This window comes from Artemia franciscana, unplaced genomic scaffold (assembly GCF_032884065.1).
Source record: "Artemia franciscana unplaced genomic scaffold, ASM3288406v1 Scaffold_968, whole genome shotgun sequence".
Taxonomy (NCBI): Eukaryota; Metazoa; Arthropoda; class Branchiopoda; order Anostraca; family Artemiidae; genus Artemia; species Artemia franciscana.
The window spans coordinates 40,001-55,325 of record NW_027069062.1 but is presented as its reverse complement, the minus strand read 5'-3'; the positions used below and the strand labels follow the sequence as shown (position 1 = coordinate 55,325).

The window sequence follows — 15,325 nt, the reverse complement described above, 5'->3', positions numbered from 1 at the left end:
CATAAATTGGTATTGAGCAAAGTAATGAAGCCGAAAACAGTTTTGTTGTACTTCATTTAAGCAAAAAAATCTATTTTGTAAGGTATCTCTTTTATATAACAAAGATTTTAAAGGTCATCAAAGGTCAGAGCCCTCTAGAGGGAGGAGTGATGGTAGGTATATCAAAATACCTTTCTGGTACATGCTCTTAGTCTGTAGACCCCTCCCTTAAAGTTACGTTTTATTACCATAGGCTTTTCCAAGATAGCAAAAAGTAGCTCAACTAGAATTTTACCAAGCAAAATTTCAGGCCACATCAATTGTTCAGAAATCAGACCAGATTAAATTAGAAATAGTCTCTTCCCCAATTCAAATATGGGGGAGTCGAGGGATGGTTAATTCAGAAAAAAAATAGAAAAATTGAGGTATTTTTAACTTACAAAGGGGTGAACGGCTCTTAATGAAATTTGATATTTAGAAGGATCTTATTCTAAACTTCATAGCTCTTATTTTAAGTCCTGACTAGATCTGGTGATATTGGGGGGAATTGGAGAGAGAAACCAGTGGAAAATGCCTAGAGTGAGTGGAGAGATCAGGATGAAACTTGGTGGGATGAATAAGCACAAGTCCTTGATACATGATTCTAGAATAACCAGACTGGGTCTGCTCTCTTTGGGGGAGTTGGGGGGTTCAGTGCTTTGGCAAGTTTGGTGCTTCTGAACGTGCTAGGGCAATGAAAAAACAAGACCAAAGGTTCTATGGGATCCCAAAAATTCAATATTTAATCCAGACACTGGGTTTTGTCTTCGCTAGATCCAGTCTTCGCCAGACTCCTTGAACATTTTTATTCTTAAAGATCTAGAAACAGATTAAGGCCAAATGGCTAATCCTCTGAGAAAACCAAGTTCAGATTTGGATTCAGCATGTGTGTTTACCTCTATAAGTCATATCTATTTTGGCGATACCGATCGAAACGATCCTACCTTCTGCCAATTTTCCGGTTTCGCCAAAATTCCGGAGCTACTTGTCTGGCGAAAAATTGAAGCTCAGAAACGAATTTAGCGTATCTCCTTGAGTCCTTACCCCTATTTCCAACATCTAGTCAACTTCAAATAAAAAATAAACATATAACAAATTATCCGGTTTCAGCCAGATTCCGGACGAAATATATGTCCAGCTAAAAAACGATTGTCATATACGGTTTCAGCATACCCTTTTACCCCAAAATCGAACATCTTATCAACTTCAAATAAAACTTTTACTTTTAACTAACTTTCCGGTTTTTGCCGGAGTACGGGCGAACAACTTATCCGGCGAGAAGATGGTTTTCATTGCCGTGTTCAGCATGTTTTCTTACCCCATAGTCGACTATCTCATTAGCTGTTTAAAAATATTTTGTCTGTCCCTTAATTTGAATCCCCACCCCTAAGTGTAGGGCTACAGAGCCCATCTACGAAATTGACCTTTCCCTTGACCCAAAGGATCCTCCCATCGAGTTCCATCAAAATATCTCATTCTCTTCGACAGTTATCGTGCTTAGGCTACAGGTACAGACGGACAACTTCTGCAATGTCATAGGTATCCCTCCACTTACGTTTTGGGCTCCCGACAAGCAAAACAAAAGAAGTCCAAAACGGATGATAGTTGAACAGGCATCCAAAATGAACAAGACCAAAGGTTTCTATAGAATCCCAGAATTTAATCTGTGATCCAAACAATTGGCTCTTGTAGGTATCCGTTCTTCACTGGACTCCTTAAAGTTTAACTGAAAAGCAAATTTTTGTATGTGTATTTTAAGTGAATACAATGCAATATCGGATTGTGTTAAGAGGAGTTTTTGGCATTTTTACTGTTTTCTCTACCATGACGTTCAGAATATTTAAGGCCATGCTCACAGCACTAAGTTATACTATGACGCGGAAACTTTGAACCTCAATACAAACTCGGCTTTTCAGTGGCCCAATCAAATGAGCTTGGTTAACACTGCTCAGTGCGTGAACGCCTATTTGTCGTAAATCGTTTTCGTCAAGCATGCAACACAGCTACTAGCTGTAGAGGTACCCCAAATCTGACAGGGAATATCACTGTATAGAATTTTATTAATCGCGAATATATTCAAGTAATGCATACAACGGATATTCCGGCCCTTCTTGGCAAGGGTCCTCGTCAGGCTGTCAAACTTCATGATCAACAGGGAAGGATACTTCCTCTGAATAGGATCGTAATAGACATATCCGTTTAATACGTTGCTTGAATATGTGTGTCCAAGTCAGCAAGGGCTCAAGTCATAGCAACGAAGTAACGCATTTTCATTTGGTCTTTCAGCCCTTTTCGGAAAACAAATTTTACTATTCAGATTTAGAAACAGAATTTTTCATTGAGTGGTTTTTGTTGTTGGGTGTTATTTTGTACTCTCTCTATTTCTTTCCTTTGATTACTCCACTATCTTAAACCTATAGAGTGGGTCATAAATATTATTATTATACAATAATAGTTGCGTTTTTGCAGATACCATGGTATTCGATATACGGTCTAAAGTCGTTTCTGCAGCTACCATGGTATTCGATACCACGGTCAAAAGGCGTTTTTGCAGTTCTCGTGGTATCTGGTCAGCTACCGCGGTAACTGATATTCAGATATCACGGTCCGACCGTGGTATCTACTCGTTGTATCTGAAAAGTAATCTCATTTTCATCAAATTTTGTCAAATTGGTGAGAAAGAAGTTCAGCACTTAGTTTTGTAATTGGATATAAATTTTTCTTTTGGGATGACTTTTGAAAAGTGCAATTTCGGCAATATAATAGTCATTTTTGCAGTGGACCGTATATCAGATATCACGGTAACTGCAAAACCACTAACTGCAGATCCACAGTTACCGTGGTAACAGGGGTATCAGCAAAAACGCAATATATGTGTGTTTACGTCATATCTACTGTGACTCGACGTCATATCTGCTTTTGACGAAACTGATCAAAACTCCCTGCCTTACTTCTGCCAAATTTCCGACTTCAGCCGGATTCCTGGCGAAGGATTTATCCGGAAAGTATAAAGGGTTCTCAGCAGGCTGGCACTGGAAGAAATTAAACTAATGCAGGTTCGTTTCTTTCACCAGCAAGTCAATCCATGAAAGAAAGGACACAATAGCTAAATATTTCTCTTGTTTATAGACCAAACGTGTTGCACCATAATGGCAGAAGTGATAGATATCGATCAGGAATATGAGAACGGTGATAAAGACTCAGACGATAGTGAACCCTCCAACAAAAAACCGAGGATCACAAAGAAAAGGGTAGACCAAAGATACAAGACTGAGTGGGAAAGAGAATCTGACTTTAATGAATGGTTACGAAAAGGAACGGTGCAGACCGGTCAAAACAGTGGATATTTAGCTCACTGTCTTTACTGCAAAAAGGATTTCGTTTGTAAAAAAGGGAAACACGACGCAAAAAGGCACAAACAGACCAAAGCTCATGAAGAAAATAAAAAAGCGTGGATAACTTCGTCTTCTAAGACCATGCCACTGAGTCTTCATTTTTCTGGTGATTCAAAAATCGAAAGAGTGGCCACTGTTGAAGCGAAACTAGTAACATTTCTCGTTGAGCACGATCTACCCTATTCGCTTTCTGAAGACTTGCTGAAACTTGTGAAAAGTATGCCAGGCCCAGATCTTCTAAGCCAGACCACTCTTGGTAGAACTAAAGCAACTAATATTGCTCGACAAGCGTTGGCCCCTCATTTTCATGAAAAGCTTCTTGAAAGCCTGAAAACGAATCTTTTCTCCATAGTAATTGAAGAGACCACAGATTCCTCTGTAGCCAAACAACTTGCTGTTTGTGTCAGCTTTTGTGACAAAGCAATGAATGTGCAGGTAGATTTGCTCGCTCTTGTCGAATGCAGCGACGGATCAGTGTCTGGTCTATTCAACCAGCTAGTGAAGGTGAGGGATGATGTCAAGAAGGCGGGTGTCCCTCTATAAAACTGGGTCGGATTCTGCTCTGACACAACGAATGCTATGATGGGGATAAACCACTCAGTCAAAACACTTGTTGAAGGGAAATATCCCTGGGTTACAGTTGTGAAATGTAGCTGCCATCTGTGTGCCCTAGTTGCAAGTTATGCTTGCAAAAAACTGTCCAAGAGCCTCGAAGATCTATGTCGGACTGTGTGCAATCACTTCAGGCACAGTGGAAAACTCCAAGATGCATATAGGAAGGAATTTCAAGTCTTTACTCAAGTGGAACAGCACAGATTCCTTGCTTTGGCTCGTGACAACACACTGGTTGTCGTTTCAAAACTGTGCACGCCGTATTCTCGAACAGTGGGATACTCTTACGTTGTACTGGGACTCGTTGGTACTTGATGATCCCTCGCATGCTAATGATCATGTAAGAATGACACTAAACAACCCATACTCGAGGGTTATGATGTTTTTAGTAAAGTACGTGTTGGGAGAGCTGAATGAGTTCAACGCCATCTTCCAGTCTGAAAAACCCCTATTTCACCTCATGAAAACCAAGGTAGAAAAACTTCTTCAGACATTAGCCGTGAACTTTATGAAGCCTTCATATGTTAGAACAGTCAACCCTTTTGACATCAATCCGCATGACGAAGTGAACTATCTTCCCAACGAAACGAAAATGTCTATATCGGCTACAAAGGGTACGATTTCCTTGTGGGCTCAAAACGAGAGAAGTTACCAGTGGCCGTTTTGTAGCGGAATGTCTCCGAATTTGTCGCTCCGCGAGGGATTTCTACGTCAAAGATGTCCAACAAATTCTTGACCATTTTCCATTCTCTGAAAAGATCTATGACCTGGTACACTTGCTTACCCCAAGCTTTAGTTATGAACTGAAAGTTCCCAGTCTTCGTCAGTTCTTCGACTACTACGATTCTATGCTTTGGAATAAAGCAAAGTTAGAGCAGGAATGGCGGTCTATACTGAGTGTAGCTCTACTTAGTACTGTCGATCTCCCTGACGTGGATAACACGGACACTGTCGTTTACTGGCGCCACATCTTACAAACGAAGTCACCAAATGGTAGTCGGATGTTCACAAATGTCGGGAAAATGATTCAGTACTTTTTCTCACTCCTTTTCTCAAACGTTATTGCCGTTATTGTCTCTTCAGTTTGCTCAAGGAAGTGAAAACTGATGAGCGAAACCGACTGAGTGCAGTGACTCTTTCAGCAACACTGAAAACCAAGTGTGGCCTTAATCGCAATTCTAAACGAGGGATTGACTCGGGCAAGTCAGTGCTAGAGCTAGAACCCGGACTAGTCAAGCGTGTACTCAAAGTGAAGGCTAGTGCCTCTTCTCATGACTGTAACGTTTTGAACCAAAGTATTGTGTATGGTCTGGCCAAAGATATTGTTTGTGACACACGTGAACAGTCCAATTAATCTTGTCTGTTTGTCTTGTATTATTTATCTGAAATTAATCTTGTCTGTTTGTCTTGTATTATTTATCTGAATGTTCCTTCTTGAAGCTTTTGATATCGATTTTCATTAAAAATTAATCGAAAAAGGTTGAGATACGAGAATCTAGTTACCCATCAATTATTCTATTGGATAGGCTTGAGGGCCCAAGGGAAAATTGGTTTTAATTTCTTCACTTCACATTTATACGGTTTACCCACCGTGGACTTTCCCTGCAGTGGTACCTCTGCACTTTTACTTCTGTTGCGTGCTTGACAAAAACAATGAACGACAAATATGTGTTCACGGCCTGAGCTGACCATGCTTACATTTGAAAGCTGAAAAGAAGGATAGACAGCACGTGTTTTCTCAAATATATGACAGATCTTTACCACACTTCACTGACACTGAATCAACATTCATACTAAAGCGAGATTTTTCACCCATTCTCTCTCAAAAATACAAAACACAGCTTTTCCAAGAATTTTGGGCACCTCTTGTATGCCTAGAGGATTACATGTTAAAAAACCAGTTTTTGGTTATATTGATTTTGCGCATTATCTGATTTATTCTGAAGTGGAGTAAGCTATGTTTGGCAAATAGTAGTGAATACATTTTCACTGATATTAGACAGCTTGTATAATACGGATTTTGCTAGTTAAATTGGACAAGATAGTAGCTGAGTGGGACGTAGGAGTATGATGGAAGAAAGTAAATGGGGCTGCCCCCAGAAAGTTATGTACTTTTCTTTGTTAAAATAATTTTGGATTAAGAAACTAATAATAGTAGAGAATCAAGCCCAAAACTTGTCAGACATACTAGCAAAGATTAACAGAATAAGCTTACATATAAAAACAGTGACCCAATAGCTCAACAGGGATAATCAATCAGCGCGGATCTGGGAATATTGTCAGAGTGAATGGATACATCAGTGAATGAATTCAAGCAGCAGAGGAATATAATTCAGTTTGAAGGGGCAAGCCTTCATCAATTCAATTTGTGCAGCTCCCTGACACATCTACATATTTTCATCATCCTAGCACATCAAGAAACACCAAACTCGCCAAAGCACTGAACCCACCCACTAACTCCCCAAATAGATCGAATCCAGTAGGATTACGTTAATGACGTATCTGCGACATTTGCTTATTCTACTCACCAAGTTTCATCCCAATTTCTCCACTCTAAGCGTTTTCCAAGATATCCGGTTTCCAAAATTTCTGTTTCCCGTCTCCAGCCCCCTATGTCCCCTGATCAGATTCGAATTGAAAATGAAGCACCTGAGACATAAGATCCTTCTAAATATCAAGTTTCATTTAGATCTGATCACTCATTCGTTTCACCCTCCAACTCCCCCCAATGTCACCGGATCTGGTCGGGATTTAAAATGAGAGGTCTAAAGCACAAGATTCTTCTAAATATCAATTTCACTAAGATCTGATCACCTGTTCGTAAGTTACAAATACCTTATTTTTTCTAATTTTTCCATATGACTCCCCCCCCCCAACTCCACAAAAAGAGAGCGGATCCGATCCGGTTATGTTAGTCACGTATCTTGGGCTTGTTTTTATTCTTCCCACCAAGTTTCATCCTGGTCTCTCCACTTTAAGTGTTTTCCCAGATTTCCAGTATCCCCTTCCCCCCCCCCCCCCAATGACGCTGGATCCGGTCGGGATTTAAAATAAGAGATTTGAGTTACGAGATCCTTCTAAATATGAAATTTCATTAAGATCCGATCACTCCTTTGTAAGTTAAAAATACCTCATTTTTTCTAATTTTTCAGAATTAGCCCTTCCCCCCAATTCCCCAAATGGAGCCAATCCCTTTCGGTTATATCATTAACGCATCTAGGACTTCTGCTTATTTTTCTCACCAAGTTCATCCCAATCCCTCCACTATTAGCGTTTTCTAAGATTTTAGGTCCCCCCCCCCTAATTTCCCCCAATGTCACCAAATTCGGTCTGAATTTAAAATAAGAGCTCTGAGACACGATATCATACTAAATATCAAATTTCATTAATATCTGATCACCCGTTCATCAGTTAAAAACACCTCATTTTTTCTAATTTTTCCAATTTAACCGTCCCTCAACCCCCCCCCCACAGATGGTCAAATCAGGGAAAGGACGATTTCAAATTTAATCTGGTCTGGTTCCTGACACGCCGTCCAAATTTCATCATCCTAGCTTACCTGGAAGTGCCTAAACTAGCAAAACCTGGACAGACAGACAGATTGACCGACAGAATTTGCGATCGCTTTATGTCACTTGGTAGATACCAAGTGCCATAAAAAGGAAACCAAGAAGAACATGACGATTATAGGCTTATAGCATTAGGGAACACATTAAGTAAGCTATTCTCTAAGATTTTTGTAGCCTTTTGTAGCTTTTTGACAAGCAGGAAAACAGGGAGGCTAAGATTTAGCTATAGAGGGGAGGAAATAAAAGTAGTTGAAGAATTTAATTATTTATAAATTAAGTTAATGGCTAATGGAAAATAGAAGAGATGTAAATCACATATCTAAGACTTCTGCTTATATTTCCCACCAAGTTTCATCCCAATTCCTCCAATCTAAGCGTTTCCCATCATTTTAGGTTCTCCTGCCCCAAACTTCCCCCAGTGTCACCAGATCTGGTTGAGACTTAAAATAAGAGCTTTGAGACACAATATCCTTCTAAATATCAAATTTCATTGAGATCTGATCACCCATTCTTAAGTTAAAAATACCTGATTTTTTTTAGTTTTTCACAATTAACCCCCCCCCCCAACTATCCCAAAGAGAGCAGATCCGGTCCGGTTATGTCAGTCATGTATCTTAGACAGGTTTTTATTCTTCCCATCCAGTTTTATCCTGATCTCACCACTTTAAGTATTTTCTAAGATTTCTGATTGCCCCCCAACTGCCCCCCCCCCCCAATTAAGCTGGATCCAGTTGAGATTAAAATAAGAGATCTGAGTTACAAGGTCCTTCTAAATATGAAGTTTCATGAAGATCTGATCACTCCTTCAAAAGTTAAAAATACGTCATTTTTTCTAATTTTTCAGAATTACCCCCTCCCCCCCAATAGAGCAGATCTGTTCAAATTATTTAAATCACGTATCTAAGACTTCTGATTATTTTTCCCACCAAGTTTCATCCCAATCCCCCCAATCTAAGCGTTTTCCATCATGTTATATTCCCCCACCCCAAACTCCCCCCAATGTCACCAGATCTGGTTGGGACTTAAAATTAGAGCTTTAAGACATGATATCCTTCTAAATATCAAATTTCATTGATATCCTGTCACCCGTTTGTAAGTTAAAAATACCTCATTTTCTCTAATTTTTCAGAATTAACCCCCCCCCCCAACTACCCCAAAGAGAGCGGATCCGTTGTGGTTATGCCAATCATGTATCTAGGACTTGTGCTTATTTTTCCCACCAAGTTTCATCCCAATCCCTCCACTCTAAGTGTTTTCCAAGTTTTAGGTTTCCCCCTCCCAACTCCCCCACAAATGTCACCAGATCCGGTCGGGATTTAAAATAAGAGCTCTGAGATAAAATATCCTTCTAAATATCAAATTTCATTGAGATCTGATCACCCGTTTGTAAGTTAAAAAAAATTTCCGTAAGTTTAATCTCTGTTCATTCATTGCCATTTATATATCAACAGTTTGACCTATACTCAAATACAATTTGTCAGTATGGTATCCATTGAATAAAAAAGACACAGCAAGGGTTGAAAAAATACAGCAAAGAGCAACTAAGCTTGTACCTTATTTGAAACATTTGCTGTATGAAAATAGACTGCACAGGCTAGGATTGCCGAGTCTTCAATTCTGAAGGGATAGGGCAGACATTATTAACACATTCCATATAATCAAAGGCATTGATAATATAAGTACATCACAGTTCTTCACATTTAATGACACATAACAGGACCCATTATCACCCACATAAATTGTACCCCTCACTTTCAAAAAGGAAAATAGGCCAACATTCATTTTACAGCAGGGTGCAGAAGCCATGGAATGACCTTCCACCTAAAACATTTCTAACAGATGACATAAACTGATTCAAAACAAAACTAGCAGACACAAATTTTCAAAGTAAATCATTTTTAAATAATATATAGTATGACTTGTTGGTGTTTGTTGTGGTTGTTATTTTCATTGATTTGTATGTGTGTATTATGTTGTCAGTATTGTCATAATTTCTATTTAGGCTATTATGTTTATTGCAACAAGCTTGAAAGCTTACCATATTTGGTATTAATAAATAAATAATAAATAACCTAACAGACATCATGGAATGAATTAACAAATGATTTTACAATAATAAATGTGTTTTAAATATAGTGTAATGTTCATTTTGAGCAGTAGGCTACTTTTATACTAATATCAAACTGTTTTATTATCATTTTCTAAAGAACAGTTGGCTATACTGACCCCACTGTTGTCGATTTAGAACCAATTTATGGGTCTCAACGTGAGTTTTCTCACAAAGCAGTGTACTTTATATTTAGTTATTTCCTTTTTTTAAATTAAACCCGATTGAACCTAGATTAGCCACCTAATGATTTCCCTATCAGTAAACTCTAAAATACTAGAGGATACAAACGTTCAACTTACAAAACAAGCGTATAAAAGATAAGTTCTGCCCCACTCACGCCATATTTTCTTCTAAATTAAATGTTGCTGTTGTTGCTAATAAACATGAAAAAGCTTTAAAGAAAACGGAAAATTCATCATGGTCTTAAGCAACGTTCACATGCGTGTGTAGCTAGAATCCCAGATGTCATTTTTCTTTCTTTATCTAGGCTAATATTATTATTTAGTTTTGCAACTGCATCTTTTATGCCGATTTAATTTTTCTCGTGAGTCTTAGTCATACTTTAGAATTACTTTGATGTGCATACACAACTTCATAGCTATGAGAAAGCGCACATGCTAAATTTTGTCAAACAGTTGGCAAATATTTAAAAGGGGGGAATTCCAAGAACTTACAAATTATACGGAAAACATGAAGTTTTATGAGCAAGGATTGCCTATTCCCTGGTGGCCAGGATTTACTTCCCCCTTGGAAAATACCCCTACGGAAAATATGTCCAAGTAAAATATCACCTCCTGTCAGAAAATACTTTTTATCAAGACTAGAATATAATTGGCCCTTTACTGGAAACAAGATACAGTTTAAGCGTTTTCACCTTAATAAATAAAGAAGTCATAAGTCTATAAGAAATAAATATCAGAATATGACTATTAAATAACAATACACTGTTCTCTGTTTGTTTTTTTGTAAAGCACAAATTATATTCTGGTTTTGTGAAGACATGGAGGCTGTCAGCCCTACTCCTTTTAATTTTGAATCGTTTTGAGTTTCACTAGGTAATCTATTGTAATCTCTGCTCGTTTTGGTTTTCATTTATTTATTAATGGGGATTTATGGTAGTTTTACACTTGGAAAATCAGAAAAACAAAGTCAAAAACTTTGACAACGCTTTCATCTGTAAAAACTTAAACGATAAGAATTTGTTGGTTCCTAAAGGAAAATTTATTTTCAAAGGAAAGCTAAGCAATCTTTTACTTGTTGTTGCCATGTGTTTTTAGCTTAATTTTGACGATTGTTCTTATACATTTTTTTCTTCCTTTTTTAAGTTGGCGCCCACTTCTTCCAAAAATTGTAAAAGTTTATATAGAAGAAAAAGCCACAACCCGAATTTTTGGAATAACTTACATGATGGAGATCCTTTTTGTTCTCAGTCATTGGAATTAATCCTTTATTTTCATATTTTGGGAAGCATTTTATTGCTTTTTCAGTTAAGTTTGTTGTATGTCGGATTCGTATTGAATTATGTTTTTCCTTAACTGCATGTATCCTAGCTCTTCTAGCCCATTCAAGGAGCAGGGACAAGCAAATTGGTATTCAGAAGATCTCATCCCCATATCCGCCAATGACATGACCGTACTCATCTCCAATCTCTAGTAATGATACCCAGAATAATACTACGGTAACTATCCCAGAATCTCCAAAACTGATTCTGTGCTTAATGATGATTTTCAGACAGTTATATGAAAGCAGAAACGCAAAAAGCCCTCCTTAAGCCATCTGAAATAACTGAAATCCCCAACATAGTTTCAGCTATGGAAATAAAGTACTAACCCATTATTGTTTCCACCCCGAAAGTAAAAGACGAAGTGTTTGCTGCCAAAAATATAACTAAAATTAGAATAAATATTCAATAATATTCAAGTCACTATCGATTGAATATTGTGGTAGAGCAAATCAATCTAAAATTAGTGACAAATTTTGTATTCTGCTTCCCAGTTTCAAACCAACCACACTGTGGCGTATTTATGCCTAAAGAGCCGCATACTTCAAAATAAACTATTAATAAAAGCATTTATGAAAGTTGATTCAATTGATATTTGGTAAGATTATATACAGTAGGAGGAATGTATAATCGTGTATCATTATTATTTCTGAGAGCTTGTCGGTTATTTTATTTTTGTTTGGGGGAAGGGCCAAATTTCTATAAGAGTGCATTTTATGCCCTGATCTCAAACTGTCCATTGAGCTTAGATATACATATAGAAGAAGGCCTTGGGAGGCCCGGAAGTATAAATTACTCATCTAATCTTTATTCATTCTGATTAAGCCTGAACATGGGTGATGCAGGGTTATGGCTTCCTCTTCTTACAGACAAGCTTCTTCTACAAAACATAAAAGGTTAGACTTACATACTTACCGGTGGGAGTGGAAATCGTTAAGAAGTTTTTGAACTTGACCACAAAAGCCTTTCATTGCATTACTCAAGGGGTTGCTAACTTGAAAATTACTTTACCATGACTGTCTGCATTTACTTTGTTAGCAATATATGTATCATAGAAGGCAACTTTTTTTGGTTCACTTCTATTATGTGAAGGAAGATTGAATCTTCAAATATGCTTGAATCAGTGTTTATTAAGCGGAAGATCAGCCTATTTAATGTCCAGCTACGAAGCTTCTTCCCTATACGTCTATGCACGAACAATGTATTACCACAATCGCTCTGTCTCAGCCAAAGCCGTTTACTTTGTAATAAAGATAATTGGAAAACGAGATAATTCAGAAAAGGAAATGCAGAGAAAAAATCATAAAAAAAAGAAAAGGTATGGAAAACAAGACGCAAAAAAGAGCGATACCAGCCTTTTATTTATTTTATTAGAAACGTGAATAGGATGAGAGCGGTCTCTCTGAAATCTAAATTTTTACTAATATACTCCTCACACATAACCGGCTGCAGAAAATTATTGTCATCATATCCAGAACCTTAGGTACGTCACTTAAATTAGAACTCCATTGCCACACAGTTGAGAAATTAAAAGCATAACCGATAACATACGCTGCCACTATTGCCGCAGGATCTCCATTGCCCCACTGCCACTCAGAGCTTAAGAAAGGTGTGATGCCTGAATAACTTTTTAGGCCCTTGCATATCGTCAAAAATCTAATTTTGGAGGGGAAAGAGGTTTGAACACTTAAAGCATGATTTTGGGGAAGTAGAAGGAGAGGGTTACTGATTGGTGAAATTTGTCAGCAGACATAATTTGAGTTGCAAAAGTAATAAAAAACGTAAATAAAAAAAACACAACGAAAAATAAATAAAAAGGACAAAGAAGATTTGTTGCTAACTTCAATTACTGAACTAACCAAATGCCTAAATAAACATTCCTCAGTAAAGTTGTCTTGGGGTTTGATTATTTAATTAAGCATGGAAACACAGTTTAACATATACAATAAATTCTTTAAAAGATCAAAATTTATTAATATTTCGAGAAAGGAAGATTAAACGTAAATTTATAGTTAAATTTTAAGTGTACTTCTATTTTCTAGATACTTTCATAACTCTTCAGCTTCAAAGAGGGAACAAAAGTGAGAATATAGCGCAACTTGTACTTCCACGACATTCGCTCCTCTTCATTTCTTTCTCTTCCAGGTCTGGCTTTTCTCGCTTTGCAGAAAGCATGAGATTCCTAAAAAAATAAGGCAATAATCTATCATCATTTCTATTCAAATCGTTTTTGATAGTAATATCAGCAGGAACAGAACTGGGTGAGGGGGGGGGGCGAAACGGGGATTTAAATAAGAGCTCTGAAAGACGATATCTTTCCAAACATAAATTTTCACTAAGCTCCAATCACTCCTTCGTAAGTTAAAAATACCCCGTGTTTCTAATTTTTCAGAATTACCCCCCCCCCCCAACTGTCCCAAAGAGAGTGAATCCGTTCTGGTTATGTCAATCAGGTATCTATGAACTGTGATTATTTTTCCCACCAAGTTTCATCCTGATCCCTCCACTCTAAGCGTTTTCCAAGATTTTAGGTTCCCTTCCTCAACTCCCCGCCATGTCACCGGATCCAGTCGGGATTTAAAATAAGAGCTCTGAGACACGATATCCTTCTAAATTTCAAATTTCATTAAGATCTGATCACTCGTTCATAGGTTAAAAATACCTCATTTTTTCTAATTTTTCCCACCAATTATTTCCCACCTAATTATTTTTCCCACCAAGTTTCATCCTGATCCTTCCACTCTAAGCGTTTTCCAAGATTTTAGGTTCCCTTTCCCAACTCCCTGCAATGTCACCGGATCCAGTCGGGATTTAAGATAAGAGCTCTGAGACACGATATCCTTCCAAATATCAAATTTCATTAAGATCCGATCACCCGTTCGTAGGTTAAAAAACCTCATTTTTTCTAATTTTTCCAATTTAACTGTCACTTGGTAGATACCAAGTGCCATAAAAACTAAAACTAACCGATATCAAATAAAAAATCATAGCAAACAAACATAAAGTAGGCACAAATATAAACTAAATTGAATATGCATATCAAGCTTGAAACGAAAAAAAAAATCCTTACAAACAAGAGTTTGGCCACTGCCACCTTCTCTCACTGTAAAAATCTAAAACTTACTGCGTAACTGGTGCCTTACTGAAAACTATATGTGTTTTGAACAGCCTCGGAAAAACTAGTAAAATCAAGGTGAATATGTGATATATAATTATATTCTTCGCGCTGTGGATACCAGCGAACATAAGTAATCGCTATAAGTGAATACGACACACTACTGGTGTTCGGGTCCTGGAGGGAGGGCGGAAAATCAGCTCCCGTGATTTTTGGAATAGTATGACATTTCTTTTTTTGTGGATGGGGAGGGAGTTCGGGCCATGGGTTAGATGGCTAGGGATCCCCTCCCATGATTTTTGGAATAAATATTGTTAATAAGTAGATTTTGGGGTGAGGCAACAGAGAGAGGGCAAGGGGTTAGATCACTTGATTTTTGGATTAAAATTTATTGAATAATTTTTTTTATTGGGAGTGAGGTCAGCTCCCATAAATTTTGTATTGGAGTACTCTAATATTTTTTTTTTTTGGGGGGGGGGGAGACGGGTTGAGCCATTCAGCAGGGGCCATTGGTCAGCTCCTAAGATAAAATATAGTTAATAACAAACATTTTTTGGGAGGGGGAGGGCAAGTAACCCAACCTTCCCTATTATTCCCTCTAATATTTCCCTAATATTATTAGATTGTCTTGATACATTATTGCTTGATGTGCGAGCTACATCCTCGAACGAGGCATCTGAAGTAAAAGCTTAAAATTCTGCTGTAGCGTTTGGGCAAAGTGCGCATTTGGGTATTGTGAGTAGTGCATATTTCTCAACTTTGAGGATTATTTCCCAGTTTGTTTTCGCATTTTTCGTCCAAAGAGAATTAAGATTTTCTATATTTTAACTTGTTCAAAATAACTAGTTTTAGACGCAAGCCCCCTCCCCAACAAGAAAAAATGCACCCTCTTCAAAATATGAGGGGGTTAGCAAATATTTACCCCTCTCCACTTGAATACTAATTTTGTATTAACCCCTGTTAACAGTAGGGGCTACGTTGGGCCATTGTAAGAAAGAAAAGCAA

General features: G+C 37.7%; 2 protein-coding genes across 2 annotated transcripts in view; both read right to left on the bottom strand.

The window, feature by feature from the left end:
* Positions 1–10,087, bottom strand: part of LOC136043772 (myosin heavy chain, non-muscle-like) — a 72,780-nt gene extending 62,693 nt beyond the window's left edge. Inside the window, exon 1 of the mRNA XM_065728685.1 lies at positions 10,004–10,087. The gene's annotated coding sequence lies outside the window, so the exon portion shown is untranslated. The remainder of the gene's footprint in view (positions 1–10,003) is intronic.
* Positions 10,088–13,155: 3,068 nt separating this feature from the next.
* The window catches only part of LOC136043769 (uncharacterized), a gene marked incomplete at its 5' end in the record, with an annotated part of 39,338 nt that continues 37,168 nt past the window's right edge, over positions 13,156–15,325 (bottom strand). Inside the window, 1 exon segment of the mRNA XM_065728683.1 lies at positions 13,156–13,387.